At 49.1% G+C, this 16,409-nt stretch overlaps 1 long non-coding RNA gene across 1 annotated transcript; it reads left to right on the top strand.

Annotated features, from left to right (window-relative positions):
- Nucleotides 1-13,286: 13,286 nt before the first annotated feature.
- Nucleotides 13,287-15,043, top strand: LOC138489743 (uncharacterized). The gene is made up of 3 exons (XR_011274876.1): nt 13,287-14,097; nt 14,310-14,443; nt 14,672-15,043. It is a non-coding gene; the product is annotated as an uncharacterized lncRNA (long non-coding RNA).
- Nucleotides 15,044-16,409: the final 1,366 nt, after the last annotated feature.

Below are 16,409 nucleotides of genomic sequence, written 5' to 3'. Positions count from 1 at the left end.
TCCACCCTCAACCTCTCCCTCCCTCTTCAGAAATTCAAGATGGTTATGCCAGCACTCATTGCAGAGATGCTAGACCAGGGAGACAGGATATGCGTGTGCTCCCTGGATCTAAAAGATGCCTACCTCCACGTCCCGATTTGACAGCCACATCGCGCCTTCCTACGCTTCAGGATTATGAGCTGTCATTTCCAGTACAAGGTGCTACCATTTGGCTTCAACTCAGCCCCCAGGGTATTTACTAGACTCATAAATGCTGTGGCAGCCCTCCTCAGGGCCACCACGTCTACCCATACCTGGACGACTGGCTCGTCAGGGCGAGATCCCTGGAGGGGGTTACCCACACTTCCTACACGCTTATGAGCACACTCCATGACCTGGGGATTACTATCAACCTCAAGAAGTCTCCCCCTCTCCCCTGCTGATCTGTTCTCTCTTGGCACTGTGCACCTGGCCACCCTCTGTCCTCTGGGCCCAGGTACCTGCTCACCCTGCCACCCTCCCGGCCACCCCTTGCACTGGGGTCTGTATCTGTACCCCTACAGCCCCCTCTTTTTCTTCCTGCACTGATCAGACCTACCCTGTTTGTTGACTTAAACCCAGTATTTGCTGGCTGCACTACCACTGTTGCTTTTATTATTTATCTTTTTCTCCTTTGCTCTGCACTTTCCACTTCTCCCCCCTTCCATGCACTTTTCCCCTCACCCTCTCCCATGCACTTGCGTGTTCTCAATGTCACTGGGCCTAGTAAAATCGTTGTTTTGTTCTCCCCTGTTCCCCTCCCTTGCCTTGTTGCACTCTGAAACACTGCTGTATGAGCGCGATATAAATAAAATATCAATGTCAATAGCTGCAGCCTAAACCGAACCTCCCTTTCCTGGGCCTCATCTGGGATACGAGCTTCGAGAGGATCTTACCCTCGGAGGACAAAATTACAGCCATCAAGAGGGCCACTACGCACCTCCTTACCAGAGCAGTGACCTAGGCTTGGTGGTACCAACACTTACTAGGTATCATAGCAGCGGTCCTCCTGGCCATGCCACAGACGAGATTGCAGATGAGGTTGTTATAGCTGCACTTTGCAGCCTCATGGAATCAGCCTTCTCTCCACTCTGACCTCACATGGTGGTCCAGGGACTGCAACCTGGGGCTGGGCAAGCCATACCGGTAGTCATCCATGCAGGTCACCATCACTACAGACTCCTCCCTGGAGGGCTAGTGGGCCACGTTGGACAACCAGTGTCCACGGAGTCTGGACCCAGCAGGAGTCACAGATCAACTGACTGGTGCACAGGGTCATTTGGCTAGCCCTCAGAGCCTTCCTTCCGCTCATTGGGGGCAAGACCGTCTTTATCCAGACTGACAGCTCCACCAGCATGTACTACGTCAACAAGCAGGGGGGTACCCGGTCCCCTCCGCTGTGCAGCCTAGCGGTCAGTATGTGGGAATGGGCCCTGGATAACATCTACCTCATGGCAGTCCACCTCCCAGGGGAGGCCAACTTGGAAGCGGACAGGCTCAGCAGACTGGGAGCGGACAATTACAAATGGCAATTGAACAACCAGGTGCTGCAGGCGATCTTCAACACATGGGGCCACACTCAGGTGGATATATTTGCTTCCTGGAAGAACAGGAAATGCCATCAGTTTGCGCCTTGGGCAGGGGCTTGGCCCCAGGCTGCCTGGGCGACGCATTGTAGATTCAATAGGAGGGCATGACAGTGTTACGCTCACCTGATTCCCACGGGGGCGTCGATCTGGACTGGCCCGCTGTTGCTTCCACCAGAGTAACACGTAGAGCCGAGATGACAGACTGGACAGACCCACTTAGCTTCGTTTGTTGGACTCGTACGAATATCTTTCTGCAATGGAGAAGGGGAATTAACCTCCCGTAATCTGAGCGTTAACCCGCCTTCCCACTCCCCTTGTCTGCCCACAGAACACTCCTGAAGTCCCCTCTTAATCTCACCTGATGATTTGGAAAGATGAGCTCTCCATCCTGCGTCGAGCGTAGGGGCGCGTAGACGACCAGTTACTTCACTGGCGTGGAGGAATTGGCGAGTTCCAGTATTGACTCTAAAGTCCAATCGTTCGTAAGAGTTCAAAAGTCTGATCTTCACTCTGCCAGATTCCTTGCAGGTTGCAGATTTAAACCACTAGAAGAGTTCCAAGTGGCAATTGGTAAGATCCTAGTAAGTCTATTGTGGTTCTCCCCATTGGGGCCGGGGTACAGCGATGATGCAGAATTAACTGCGCCGACCCGAAATGAGGTGAGTACCCCCCTGTGGTAAATCAGGTAAGTCTTTGGGGTTAGGTTGTATTGTCCTTGGTTTCCCCTTAGGGGCTGGGGTGCGGCGGTGATGCAGGATTGACTGCGCCGACCCGAGATGAGGTGAGTAGTCAGGTAAGTCTTTGGGGGTGGTTTGTATTGCCCTTGCTCACCTATTTGTTCTGGTCTCCCCCAGGTGTTGAAGAATGGCCTGGAGATGCTGGGTTCGCGATGGAGTAAAGGAATGCAGCCCCGGATGGTGAGTTCAGCGCGGCGCTGCGAGGTGCGTGGCAAAGCACCTGTGAAGGCTTCTCTCTTCCAGATCGACAATGTGCTGGATCAAGGATTCAGGTAAGGGTTTTGTTCTGATCTCTTCTCCTTTTCTTGTTCCAGGGCTGAAGCGGGCGTGGCTGAAGACTGGAGCTGCTGAAGACACAGTGAGCGTTGCGCTGCAGCACGCAGAATAACGCGAAGCACGTGTGGTTGTCCGGGTGTGGCTTAAATAGCCTTGGAAGAAGTCCCAGGTAAGTATTCTTCCACAGCCCCACCCGAGAGGAAAGGAGTCCCTGAGGTAAAATAGTCCCTCTAAGCCTCATTTGGCTTGTGGCTTCGTGCAACATGGTCTGCATCAGGTAGGTATGCAGCATGGTCTGCATCAGGTAAGTTTTCAGTAATGAGCCTGGCGCCCATGGCGCCAGGACTGACTTTATTCTTATGAGCCTGGCGCCATAGGCGCCAGGACTGGTAGTCAAATAGCCCCTAACTGGGGTTTTTGGGCATGCTTCAAGTGGCATGATGCCTGCTTCCGGGGTTGCTGGGCCTGGTCTGGCTTTCCGGGGGCAGGCATCGTGACAGACAGCTTATGCCTTTCCTCCCACCCCCCCGATCCCCACAGTATTCCGCAAGTTAAAGTAAGGGTCACCTCAGCATCATCTTAATAGCTCCTTGGTGGCTGGCGAGACTGTGGTTCTCCAAATTCCACAGCCTCACGGACAGACCACCCATTCACCTTCTGCTGGGTCCAGCACATCTCCTGTCCCAGCAGGGGGGCATGGTCCTCCACCCCGTACCTCAGAAGTTAGCCCTTGCAGCGTGGTTCCTGAGCAAATCACCCTCAAGCACCTGAGCCTATCCTGGGCTAACCTGAAGATCATTCAGGGCGTTGGGAGCAAGGCTACCAGGAGCCAATATAAGAGTAAATGTAGCAGGTTCTGCCACTGGGCAGACTCACCCTTACGTGCACGCTGGACGATGTGCTCTCCTTCTCGGCACACCTTGTGGAGGTGGACAAATGTTGCACCTATCGGTCGGCCATAGGGGCCTACATAAACTCTGAGGAGGTCTTCTCTTCCAACCTGATAGTCAAGAAACCTCCTGGGGGGTTGTCCAGGCTTTACTTGCCCATCAAGAAGCCACACCCTGTGTGGGACCTCAATGTGGTGTTGGGCACCTTGGCACACAAACCATTTGAGACAGTGGCATCTGCCAACATCAGACTGGTCACCATTAAGACAGCTTTGCTAGTGGGACTCCCCTCCCCTCGCAGAGTCAGCGAGTTTCAGGCTCTGGTGGCACAGAAGAACTCTATACCACTTTCCACAGGCATAAGGTGGTCCTGCGAACTCACTCAGCGTTCCTACCTAAGGTTCCCTTTGCTTTCCATCTAAACCAGGAAATGGTCTTACCTACGTTCTTCGTTGACCCCAAGGACGAGGCTCAAAGTCTTACACTGTCTGGACGTCAGGTGCGCTCTGAAGTTCTATCTGGACAGGACCAAGGGCTTCCGCAAGTCGGATGCACTTTTTTCACCTTTGGTGGCTCTAGACCCGGTTATCAAGCATCTATATCACGGTGGATGGTTGCGGCCCTCAAAGAGGCCTATGAGGGGCAGCACAAGCCGCTGCCAGCCAACATGCACGCTCACGCGGTCCGAGCCAAGCCATGGCCATCTCATTCCAGTGGCAGGTTCCGTGGCAAGTCCTAAGCACGGCAGCCAGCCCTTTGGCTTTCTGTAAGCATTAATACTTCCGTCCCATCCCCTTTCCTCCATACTGTATGGGTGTCCCTCGTTAGGGATGGGAGACGGAACCTTTTTCACCAGAAAAATCTTCTTCCCCTTTAAATTTAGAGGTGTGTGGAGGTGAGGCCCTGGCAGCATGCGCTTGCCTGACTCCGCCCACTAGCGCCACTCAGTCCCCTTTTCCGCATTGATGGCAACAGGTCGATTTTCACCAGCGCTCCTGGGTTTGGCTTCGGCCATGTAATACCACGCACTGTTCCCCGGATATTCTTGTATCTTTGTCTTTTTTCTTTTAGATACTTGGTCCTCAGACGCCACGCTCCTCAACGGTGCATGTTGACTTCAGCGGGCTTCAGCAGGTGTCCAGCCTGCATGGGGATCTTCTCCACTTCAGACCGCCACGCCCTTTGCCTCCGCTGCCTTGGCCCTGACCACAGCTGGGAGGGATTTTCCACGTGCCACTCCTTGACACCATGGGCACTGAAGAACAGGCTAGCTAGCTGGAGGGAGCTCTTCCATAAGTCGCCTCCGGAGGACCTACAGGACTTTGTCAAACATTGCTTGAGGCCAAAGGTAAGACCTCTATTCACCATCGCACTCCACAAGGGTGACTCCTTTCCAAGGAAGCGCCCGACCGTGAGGAACCTCTTGGGTTCTAGCACACGTACCGAGGCTAGTCCAGCTACTGGCCTCATGGCTGAGGGGTCTCTGGATCCTTCCGGTATCAGTGCTGAGGGACCGCAAAGTTCTTCTACCGGGTTTACTCCCAATGGGCAATGCTCTAGTACCGGCATGTCCGAGGGGGCGCCTTCACGCAGCACTACCAGCAGCTCTTCCGAGAGCAATACGCCTACCAGGCTCCAGGCCTGAGGTGAGGGACAGGCCTTATGTTCCAACACCAAGCATCTTGGATGGGGCTGGTTCCAGCGAGCCGGGCACCATGACTTTGGCACATGGCACGCAGCTTGACAAAATGGCCGCCGTGCCAGTCAAGATAGCCGCTCGCCGATACCTCCTCTAGCAGAGCGGGTGGAGGAACGAGTCACAAGGTGGGACTGGTGTCAACCAGGTACGTGGCCTACAGCTTATCCATCAGCAGCGCAGGGCAGGTTCCCCCTGCACCCCAGTCAGAGTGTACCCAAGCAGCCCCTAGCCACGCCGTCAATATCGCCTGCCACCTCTTCAGCCTCCGAGGACTGGTTCTTTGAAAGGTTTCTGGTGCTGATGCCAACACTCCAGATGGGGTCAATCTTTCGGGATACCATCAGGGACATGCTCCCTCGGGTAACCCCACCGGTACCCATATTCATTCCTCCAATGGCTCTGGTGCCACAGGCCCCAAAGCTGCTCTTGCCGGCTCCTATTCCCATCCCCCTGCCTCTCTGGCAGTACAGGTGTTTCTGCCACAGCCTCTGGCTCCGGTCTCCACTCCCCACGGCGCCCAGTACCCCTCTGCCAGTTCTAGACTTTCCGAGCACTCAAGTGGACACAGACAAGGAGGACCCCGACGCGCCATCTTCAGTGAAGGCCTTCCACGAATGCCTTGCGGCCCTGGCAGAATACCTGGGCCTCCCTCCGCCCGAAGTCGAACAGCCCGAGGGGCGAAGGGGTCTTGGCAGAAGTCCTCACCCTAATGCCCCCTCCAAGACTGAGATCCTGATGCAGAAAGACATTGTTGCCCTGGCCAAGAAAGGGTGGCTCAAGCCGCACTCGCCCCAACCTGTCAATAGGCGCCTCAATGCCCAGTAGAGGCAGTTGGAGGGGGATACACTCTTGTTTTTGGCTCATCCTCAGCCACTCTCATCGGTGATCGCTGCAGCATCACTCTATTCTGAGCCTCAGTCATCCTTGGCATTATTATGCAAGGAGGAGAAGATCTTGGAGGAGTACAGAAAAAAGCTGTACTCCGCCTCACTACACCTATGTCAAGCCAACGCTGATGCTATGCTCGCAGCCGTTAACCAAAGGCTCTGGTGGGAAATTGTGGAATTCCTCCCAAAACTTCCGCCACAAAGCCAGGCTCCCTTCAAAGCGGGATTAGGAGAAGCCAGGCTGGTAGCGCAAGACCTCATGGAGTCTGCAGTGGCCCATATCGATACCTCTGGCCAGGCCATATGCATTGCCACGGACATGAGAAGGATGGCCTGGCTCCGGGCTACCAAGTTGAACATGGATGTCCAGGAACACATATTGGACCTTCCATTCGAGGGTAGTGACCTCTTACACTCCACCACAGATGAAGAATTAGATAAGAACAGCTCACAAACCGCTAAGTCTTAATCTATTCTTACGAAGGCCACGCCCAAAGCATACACCCAGTCCAATCAATGCTCTGACAAGGGGCGGGTGGCTGGAGGGTTCCGAGGCTTCCAAGAACAGAGGTCCAGACAACCTGACCGTTCCCCGAGTTGGCATCAGAGGAAACAACAAAAGGGGGGCGGGCAAAGACTTTTTCCAATCCCCCTCCTCTGCAACATCCTCGCAGGTAAAGAAGGCATGACACGCCCCTAAGGGTCCATATGTTTCCTGTGGAGGGCAGGCTGGCTTCCCATATATAATTTTGGCCCCAAAACTTTTTGGACCCCTGGATCCTCTCTCTAGTCTCCACGGGGTACCACCCAACGGTCCCTTACTCTCCTCCCACAGATTGGGACAGCAACTTTGTTGGCGGATATCTGGTCACTCGTCGAGAGCCAGGCAGTGGAAGAAGTCCCAGCTCCTAGAGAGGATTGGGCTTCTATTCCAGGATTTTCACCATACAGAAGAAGAACCAGGCTGGCTTGAGAGTTGTTAGGCCTTTTCACCCTGAACCTCTCCCTTCCGCTACAAAATTCAAAATGATTACACCAGCTCTCATTGGGGAGACGTTGAAGAGGGGAGACTGGATGTGCTCCCTGGATCTGAAGGATGCGTAGCTACACGTCCCGATTTGGCAGCCGCATCAGTCCTTTCTGCGCTTCACGATCATGGGCTGCCATTTCCAATACAAGGAGCTACACTTCAGCCTCAATTCTGCCCCCACGGTATTTACCAGACTGCTCTCCTCAGGGGCACCACGTCTACTATACCTGGACTGGCTCATGCGGGCCTCATCTCCAGAGGCAGTTCTCCACACCTCCTACGCGCTTATGAACACACTCCACAACCTGGGGTTTGCTATCAACCTCAAGAAGTCTCAGCTACAGTCATGCAGAAGCTGACCTTCCTGGGCCTCATCTGGAACACCGGCTGTGAGAGGATTTTCCCTTCGGAGGACAAGATCACGGCCATCAAGAGAGCCACTACTCACTTCCTCTCCAGGACTGTGACCTTGGCTTGGTGGTACCAACACCTACTGGGTATTATGGCGGTGGTCCTTTTAGCTGTCCCCCACACAAGACTCTGTATTAGGAGACTGCACCTGCACTTTGCGAGGCCCAATCCTGATTCCAGGAGGCTGCAATCAGAGGAAATTCCCACGTCTCCCCAACCAGACCTCACATGGTGGTCCCCGGACATCAACCTACGGCGGAGCAAGCCCTTCCGGCAGCCTCTCCCTCAGGTCACTGTCATGATGGACTCCTCCCTAGAGGGCTGGGGAGCAACTCTGGACAGCCACAGCGTTCATGGAGTCTGGACCTGGCAGGAGCAGGAGACGCACATCAACTGGCTAGAGTTGAAGGCCATGTTGCTGGCCCTCAAGGCCTTCCTCCCTCTCATAGAGGGCAAGACAGTACTTATGCAGACGGACAACTCCACCAGCATGTACTATGTCAACAAACAGGGTGGTACCAGGTCCCCTCCACTATGCAACCTTGCGGTCAGCATGTGGGAATGGGCTCTGGAGAATGACATCTACCTCATGGCTGTCCACCGCCCAGGGGAATACAACCTGGAGGCGGACAGGCTCAGCAGACTGGGGGCGGACAATTACAAGTGGCAATTGAATGACCTGGTACTGAAAGATCTTCCTCAGGTGGGGGCTACCCCAGGTGGATCTGTTTGCCTACCAAGACAACAAGAAATGCCAGCAGTTCGCCTCCTGGCAGGGACAAGGCCTCCGCTCCCTGGGCAATTAATTCCAGATACAATGAAACTGCATATGCCTTTCCACCCACACCCCTGGTTCACAAGGTGATCTGCAGGATAAAACAATCGTGTCACCTCAGCATCATTCTGATAGCTCCCTAGTGGCCGCTAAAACCATGGTTCCCCGAGCTGCTGCGCCTATCGGTCAGACCCCCCCATTCACCTTCCACTGGGCCCAGCTCTGCTCCTGACCCAGCAGTGTGACAGGGTCCTCCGCCCTGCTCCACACAAACTAGCCCTTGCAGCGTGGTTCCTGAGAAAGTCACTCTGAAACACTTGAACCTTTCACAGGCTAACCTGTACATCATCCAGGGCACAGAGGCAAAGCTACCAGAGCCAATATAAGAGCAAATGCTCTAGATTCTGTAATTGAGCCAACTCTAAGGAGATTGATTCCCCCTCCCCCCCCTTAGGTGCTCATTGGATGACATGCTCTCCTTCTCGGCACACCTTGCACACGCCGGTGTGCAGGTCGACACATTCTGCACTTATCTGGCAGCCATAGGTGCCTACAGGAATACAGAAGAGGGTCTCTCTTCCTCCTCCAACCCGGTGGTCAAGTGGCATCTGGCGGGCCTCCACAGGCTCTACCTGCCCATAAAGAAGCCACACCCGGTGTGGAACCTCAATGTAGTGTTGGGCGCCTTGGCACACAATCGTTCCGAGCCAATGGCATCCGTGGACATCAGGCTGGTCACTCTAAAGACAGCCCTGCTCGTGGCATCAGAGTCATAGAAATCCAGGCCCTCGTGCCATCAGAGCCCTACACCACTTTTCACAAGGATAAGGTGGTACTCCGGACACATCCGGCGTTCCTACCAAAGGTCTCATCTGCCTTCCACCTGAACAAGGAGGTTGTATTACCCACCTTCTTCGCCGACCCCAAGGATGAGCCTCGGAAGGTTTTGCATCGTCTGGATGTCAGACGCGCTCTGAAGTACTACTTGGACAGGACCAAGGAATTTCGCAAGTCGGGTGCCCTCTTTGTCACCTTTGGTGGTTCAAGGCCAGGTTATCATGCTTCCAAAGCCTCCATCGCAAGGTGGATGGTCGCGGCCATCAAGGAGGCCTGTGAGGGGCAGCACAGACCAGTTACGGCCAATTTGTATGCCCATGCGGTCAGAGCCAAAGCCGCGGCTGTTGTGTTCCAACGGCATGTACCTTGGCAAGTCATCAGCAGGGCGACCACCCCTTTGGCTTTTTGCAAGCACTACTGTCTAGACACTGCCTCGAGGTCAGACTCTGCTTTTGGGCAGGCGGTTCTAAGAAACCTGTTTGCTTAAGGAGGGTCTCCTCTCCACCTTGGGGCTACAATCGGTTGTAATCGCCCATGCAGTATGGAGGAAAGGGGATGAGACGTAAGAGTATTTTGGTACACTACACGTCATGTTGGGGATAGTGTTACAGGCACACCCATGGGGACGTCCCCTTTCAATCTTTGAAAGAAAGATGCAGTACTCTGCGGTTACCACAGCTTGTCAGACTATATGCACAGCATGTGAATCTAAGCAACTGCAACCATCAGAAATGCGATTACGGTAAGTAATGCATGTCATTTCATATACAGGTTAGTATCATCATTGGCTGCCCATTATCTGGTAGGCACGCCTTTAACACCCTCTAAGTAAAATACAGATAATAGCATAATTAGCAGCAAGCGGATAGGCTTCTGCAACAGTGTGTGTGGTTCACCATTACTTGGGCCCTTATGATTGGTTGGGACTCTTACAACCTTGGACATTTGGCTTGTTAGCAGCACGTAAGCAACAAAACCCAGGTGCAGGGGAATGTCGGACAACTGTCTTTTTTAGCTAATTAGGCTACCATCGCTCATCAGTTAGGCCCTAAACCAAGGCTTCTTTTTTTGTAGGTGACCTTGCTGGCCGTTCTCTTCCTCAGAACTTTAAAAGGAGTGAAGGTACATTGCTATCTTTGTTTGGAGCTTTATGACTAGGCCTTGACTTCTGGTCTTACACCACGTGTGAAGAGACCATGATTTCGTCCTTCATTTTAATGCTATTTAATTCAGTTAAATTGAGTGCTATTGCTTCTCTTGGCTTCTGGAGACTTGGTTGCTCTTTCCTGATTGTTCAATACTTGAAACTCATGATTATTCACTCTTTTAATCTGAGAGAAAGATGTCTAATGTACATGGCGTATCCCCTTCAACTCCTTTTATGCCTTGCAGTTGCTTCTTGCTATGTCATCCTTGATCCTGAGCCAAGCAAATACCCTTTGTTCTTGCACAAATCAATATTCCAGCACCTGTCAGCTCTGCAACCTTGGTCTCTCCCCTCAAGATTTCTTGCTTGCTATCAGTACGATGCCGACGTCCATTTTCTCAACATGGCTGCTTTACTCGTGTTGTATTTCCTACCTTAGCAAGCTTCTACATTGTCTGGTCTACCTTGCGTTTCTGTGTATACACATCTACTACAGCACTTATCTTCTACGTGCATATGGTTTTCTTCATATTCGCATATATATTTAATTTGTTACTTCAGTTGCTTCTTCATGGTTGAGACATCCATACATTGTGTTTACTGCGTCTATGTACCTTCTCTCTTTATGACATCACTTCGCACCTGTCAGACTTTACTTATAGCTGTTGTATATCCAGTGGTGTCTGCAGACTCATGTCTACTGCCTCAGTTCAAGGGTACATTTGGTATGGTTGTCTGAGTGCGTATTGTCTTTAATACCTTTGATGTGGTATTGGGATGATACCGGGTGTCATGAACAGTGTTCTCTTGCTGTTCTTCCGATGTAACCGTGGTGAGTGTGTGAGCTCTATAGATGATGTATACATCTGTCTTTACACCATTTTATGTTGTGAGTCTATCACACCCCACCTTCTATGGGGTCCTGGGGGTTACTCTGTATCTCCTTTCTCACTGCTCCTGTATCATTACTGTTACAGTGGCAAGCTTACAATTATGGCTGCTGACAGTGGGTGTGTTCTACAGACTTTGTGTGTTATTTTTACCCACATGCTATCAAAGCAGCCGCGGTAATGAACAGAAGGGTCACCATTCATCTAAAATGGTGCCTCCTTTTTTCTTTTTTTAATTTTTAATGTGCTTGTCCCTTCTTGGTCCATCTGCTGTCCTGGAAGGGGGGGGGGGGTCCTGGTTTGATTTTTGTCTTCAGCGGGAACCCTTTGTGTAGCCTGCTGAGGCTCCAGAGTGTCTGTGAAGACAGGAAGCTGGGGAGGAGTCTGGAACTCCTCAGCCCTTTGTCTTCTGGCATGCCTTCGTGGAACTAGTCCTAACTGGGAGGCTGGCTGTCCTAAAAGGATAGCCATCCCCCAAAGTTTGAAAGTAGCATGAGGGCTGATTGGCTTAGTTCCTGGATCTGGAAGCTGAAGATAAGTCGACCACTGAAGTGGAATCCAATGAGGAAGACCAGAAGATGGCTGTAGCTGCTTTCAGCGACTGGAGATGCCTGCTTTGTAACCACTGCCTGTGCTAATCCCTTCTTCCATGCAACAGAGCAGTCCTGAAGACAACGACTCTGACCCCTATGCTGGTGGGACAAACCATTCTCAAGAAGCCTTGCATTTCAAGCCATCCCACTATGAACTGTGACCTTCCTGGGCTGCAAACTGCCAATACCCTGGGACCTCGAGCATGAGTGCTGTGCAACGTCTTCCCGTGAACTAATCTCGCTGAAGCTTCAGTGGATTCCTGCTGGACCTCTGGAATCGAGATTCCACTCCTTGAAGTCCCTTTAGCAGAGTGCTAGACCGAGATAGTGATGTGCATAGATCAGATAACAACCATTACACATCTGGTACATTGAAAAGGGTGCCAAATCCACAGAGCTGCAAGAAGCACTGAAGAGTCATTTTTTGGGAGCTAACTTTTGCACTCTACCGAGTAAAAGGAGGGCTTCGCAAAAACATTATCCTATTTTGTCAATTGTTATGAGAATGCAGCTTAAAGTTCCTTTGTTCGAGGTGAAGAGTGGTTCCGTTTTTTTAAATGCTTAGTTAATACACACCAGATCCTTTTATACCAGTGCCTTTAGCTCGTGATTTTCTACAGGGATAACTAACAGGGTCTCTTGATTAGTGTATGCACAGTTAAGAGTTCAAAATGCAGACCCATAAATGTTAGCAAGTCACAAACTATCTACTAACAGTCTATAAAAAAACACTGTATAGGGCTCTAAGTGATACCTCGTATAAAACCATTTCTGCAGAAAGTGCTCACTGACGGTCAAATAAATAGGATAATTGTATATAGTACTTCTTTTGTAGACTTCATCCATCGATGGTGGTAGAGAAGATGCATATGCAAGAACCAAAAAAAATCATTGACTGTTTGAAGATCAGATTAGTACAGTATGGACAGGAGTCATGCATCAAGGGAAGAATCAGTTTCCAGAGGAATATTCACAGGTTGATAGTTTCATATATAAAGCTTTATTGTGAGGTAGTGCACAAGGCTCTGTCCCAAAATTGTTGAGAATTAAACTAGGTTTAGAGCATCTACAGGGGGTATTTTGGGAGGAATGACAGTTCAGGAAATGTGTAGAGTAATACATCTGCTAAGTCTTTTTGTACTTTGATATTGATATTTTATTTCTATTGCGCTCGTACTCAAGTGTTTGCTAGAGCAGAAGAACACATGTCTTACCCATGGCAATGTTCTTTCTCCTGGATGTTCCTCGTACAGATTCCTCATCTTGGATATATCCATATCCTGCTTTGCAGTCTCAGAAAAGAATTTCAACAGCAGAGGGCGCTGTGAGGCATCGAGTCGATGACCCTCGAAGGTTACAATTCCCACATCCAGACATGACTTCAATGGCAGTATAAATAGCACACACTGCGCCTGTTGCCTCAGTTATTGGGTTTTCCACTCTTTCTGCACAGTCGGCTTGAAGATTAAATAACCTTCATTGGCGTTAAAAGAGAGAAGTTTATTTGACTGTGGGTGAATGTTTTATTGCAGTGTGCTTTGTGTAGAAGTAGTGCAAGGCTTTGGTCAGCGATTCATTGACAAAATGAGAAGAGTGGAAAAAAACGGGCATATGTTACGTTTCAGATTCTGCACTTTCTTTTGGTTTCTTTGAGATTCATCGGATACAAACGGACTGGGCTAAAGACTTGCCTAAGAGACTGGCCTAACATCTGAACACCTGTACCAATGTACTTTCTTCTCCCTGTTCGACAACATGACCTGTTTGTTATGTTACGTGCTGTTCATGGGTGGAGAATAGATGTAGCTACTCCATTGTACATAAGGATGGGCCAGGCATGAGAGGGGCAGGGCAGAATGCAGCCTTCCTATGCACTGGTGTGTGTTTGCATTACAGCGCTTTTCACCCCACTTCTGGTCTTTTGTGTATTATATGTGTCCGAGTGCCAAGTGACTGCAATGCAGGAGGTGGGGTGAGGGAGGTGGATGAGCACTGGTATCGGGCGAAGCAGCACAAGCCTGTAACAACTAACAGATCACTTAATCTTGAAGCTCTTGTCTGTCATACAGTGCATTTTACAAAAATGAGACTATTGACTACCCCACTCAGAAGCTTCTGAAAAATACGTGAAGGTTTGTGTGTTTGTGCACGACTGCACAATTGTTTTTTATAATAATTTTTATAATTTTACAGGCAAACTACTTAAGAGGTTGACTCTAATCCGGATATACTACGGCGTCCTGAAGGGCAGGCGAGTGCACCATTCGGTCTGTTTAAACAACGCGGTGGCACAATTTCCTAACATCGAGCAGACTCAAGTGAGTTATCCCGTCTGCAGTTATTTGAAAAAGCCGGTCAAAGAGTACTGACTGACCATGACAATAATAATGTTATGTTTCGGGATTGTTTTAGGAAATGCAAAAACAGAGAACACATTGTTTATAAGTAATCAAGTTGCTGTGTAGCGAGCGATACGCTGCTGATTAAAATAGAAAGTGAAATAAGGAAGTTTGTTCCTTACTCAATACAGGTTCCCATTAGATGTTGGGTCGGGTGAACAAATAAAAGGTGATCCACGAACATCCGGTGACAAGAAAATCAGAAACCCATACCTGTCACGGCTACTTTGTAGCCGAATTTTTTGATCTCACGTCCATCCAGGATGTAAGTTAAAGCTTGTTGATATATTTTGACTGTTGTTCCCTAGTGGGAACACCAGTATTATTTGTTCTGTCTTCCACTCCCCTTTGTTGTTTCGATCTGAGGGATGGAAATATTTTGTAAATTCTGTTTAAAATTTTATGAATATTGGTACAAGGACAATTTGTGTTAGATAATATGTATTGTTTTGGAACCATTGTCGCTTACAATTTTTTGTATGTTTGTTTTTAGATTACGCTAAACTTGTTGGGGTATATGAAAGAGGTTTCCTTTTTGATGAAAAATTGTCTGTCCTGAAGAAGGCCGTTGAAAAAAATATGGTTGGAGAGACACTAGAGATAGTGCCTCAATCTCCAGAAGGGCCGAAACATGTCGACACTTGACAAAAGACTTACCAACTTTTTGAAGTCTTGTATCTAAACACTGCTTTATTGATATTAGTCAGTTTTCATTAATTCAACTAACCCCTATAGTTGATTCTGTTTTTAGGATTAGTTGAAGTCGATCATGCAGCATTGATCTGTGACATATATCTGTATGTTCTGCTTTCTCTCTTTTTTAATTTTTCTAAATTTGTCTTAATAATAAATTGATATGGACTCATTTATAACTGATGATTTTTAGTGTTCATTTACGAAGGTGTGTAAGCAATATGGTTCTGTGTATTGTCTCAATAGTATGTGACAGTTGTTTATACATGTTGCAAAAAAATTTAAAATTGTGAATGTTATCAATTTGGAAGGCATTAATTACTAAATAAGTATATAACATATATCACCAAGCCTAGCCTGTTTGGACTATGAGTGGGGTAGTCAATAGTCTCATTTTTGTATAACGCTCTTAGCTTTGTTCTCCCGTTCCGAGACTTTGACCCCCCGTAAACGAAAATTGAGGGAGATTACCTGTTTAGAGGTAGCATGTCACACAGTGCAGACAATCTGAATTACATCTTGGAACTCGCCTAAGCTTAGTTATAAGGTTGCCTCCGTTCGTGAAATTGTCTTAATCATTAAAATGCTGTGCCATGAAAAGGGAAACATGCTTGATTGATGGGCTATTTAACACTGAAGCTCTTGCTTGAATTATGGAATGGTTAGCATTGTCAATTTCAATTGCACGCCAGAGCCTAGAGGATACCACTTATGAGAATATTGTTGAATGGCCTGCTAATTCCCAATTGAACATTAAGTTGATTTGAACGACTAAGTGAGGATCTTGTTATTATTGAGCAGTGGAAGTTTTTATATAATTTATTTTTAGAACACTGCTACAGCTTTAAAGAATGGAAAAGAAAAAAAGGGAGCATTCTCCCGCACTGGATCTTTCATAGATTTATATGCTGTGAATATTCCCTGTGGTCAGGCTGGGAATCTTTGGTAAAATAGAGCAGTTTAAACTTGAACTGAAACTTTCAGTCACTTTTGTGCTCTAACATAGTCATTTTGAGTCATACTGCTCACAGCCAATAGGATCACCTCCTTTAACTCCTCCCCTGTCACCCATCTTCAGATTTTGTACTACATGTTAGTGTAAGGGTCCTCAAAATTCGTCTCCAACATTTCTATTAATTATTTTGCATTTTAACATCTTTTCCATGAAAAGTATATATTTTTCAACATCTACTCGACGGCCGGCGCTGACGGCGACAGTGCTAGCGCCGTAGACCGTTCGTGCCACCGGCAATCTTTGATGAAGTTTCGTCTGCGCAGTTGGGCTTACCTCATTATGGAATCCATGAGGAAGAACCTGTTCAAGGTATGTGCCCGCTGTGGAGTGAAGAATGTCTACGTGGAGGATCACCATAACGACTACCTCTACTGCCTTCATCCTCACAATGTCATCTAGGACTATAAAATCTGCCAGTCGTTTTCCAACAAGATGCTCAGGGATCGTCACTGTCGGCTCATTGCGTGGCTCAAGGATGCTTTGGTACAGGGTAATTCCAGCAAGAAGAGGCATAAAGACATCT

Source organism: Ambystoma mexicanum, chromosome 9 (genome assembly GCF_040938575.1).
Source record: "Ambystoma mexicanum isolate Mex_15411 chromosome 9, UKY_AmexF1_1, whole genome shotgun sequence".
NCBI lineage: Eukaryota > Metazoa > Chordata > Amphibia > Caudata > Ambystomatidae > Ambystoma > Ambystoma mexicanum.
This window is presented reverse-complemented; position numbering and strand designations above follow the sequence as displayed.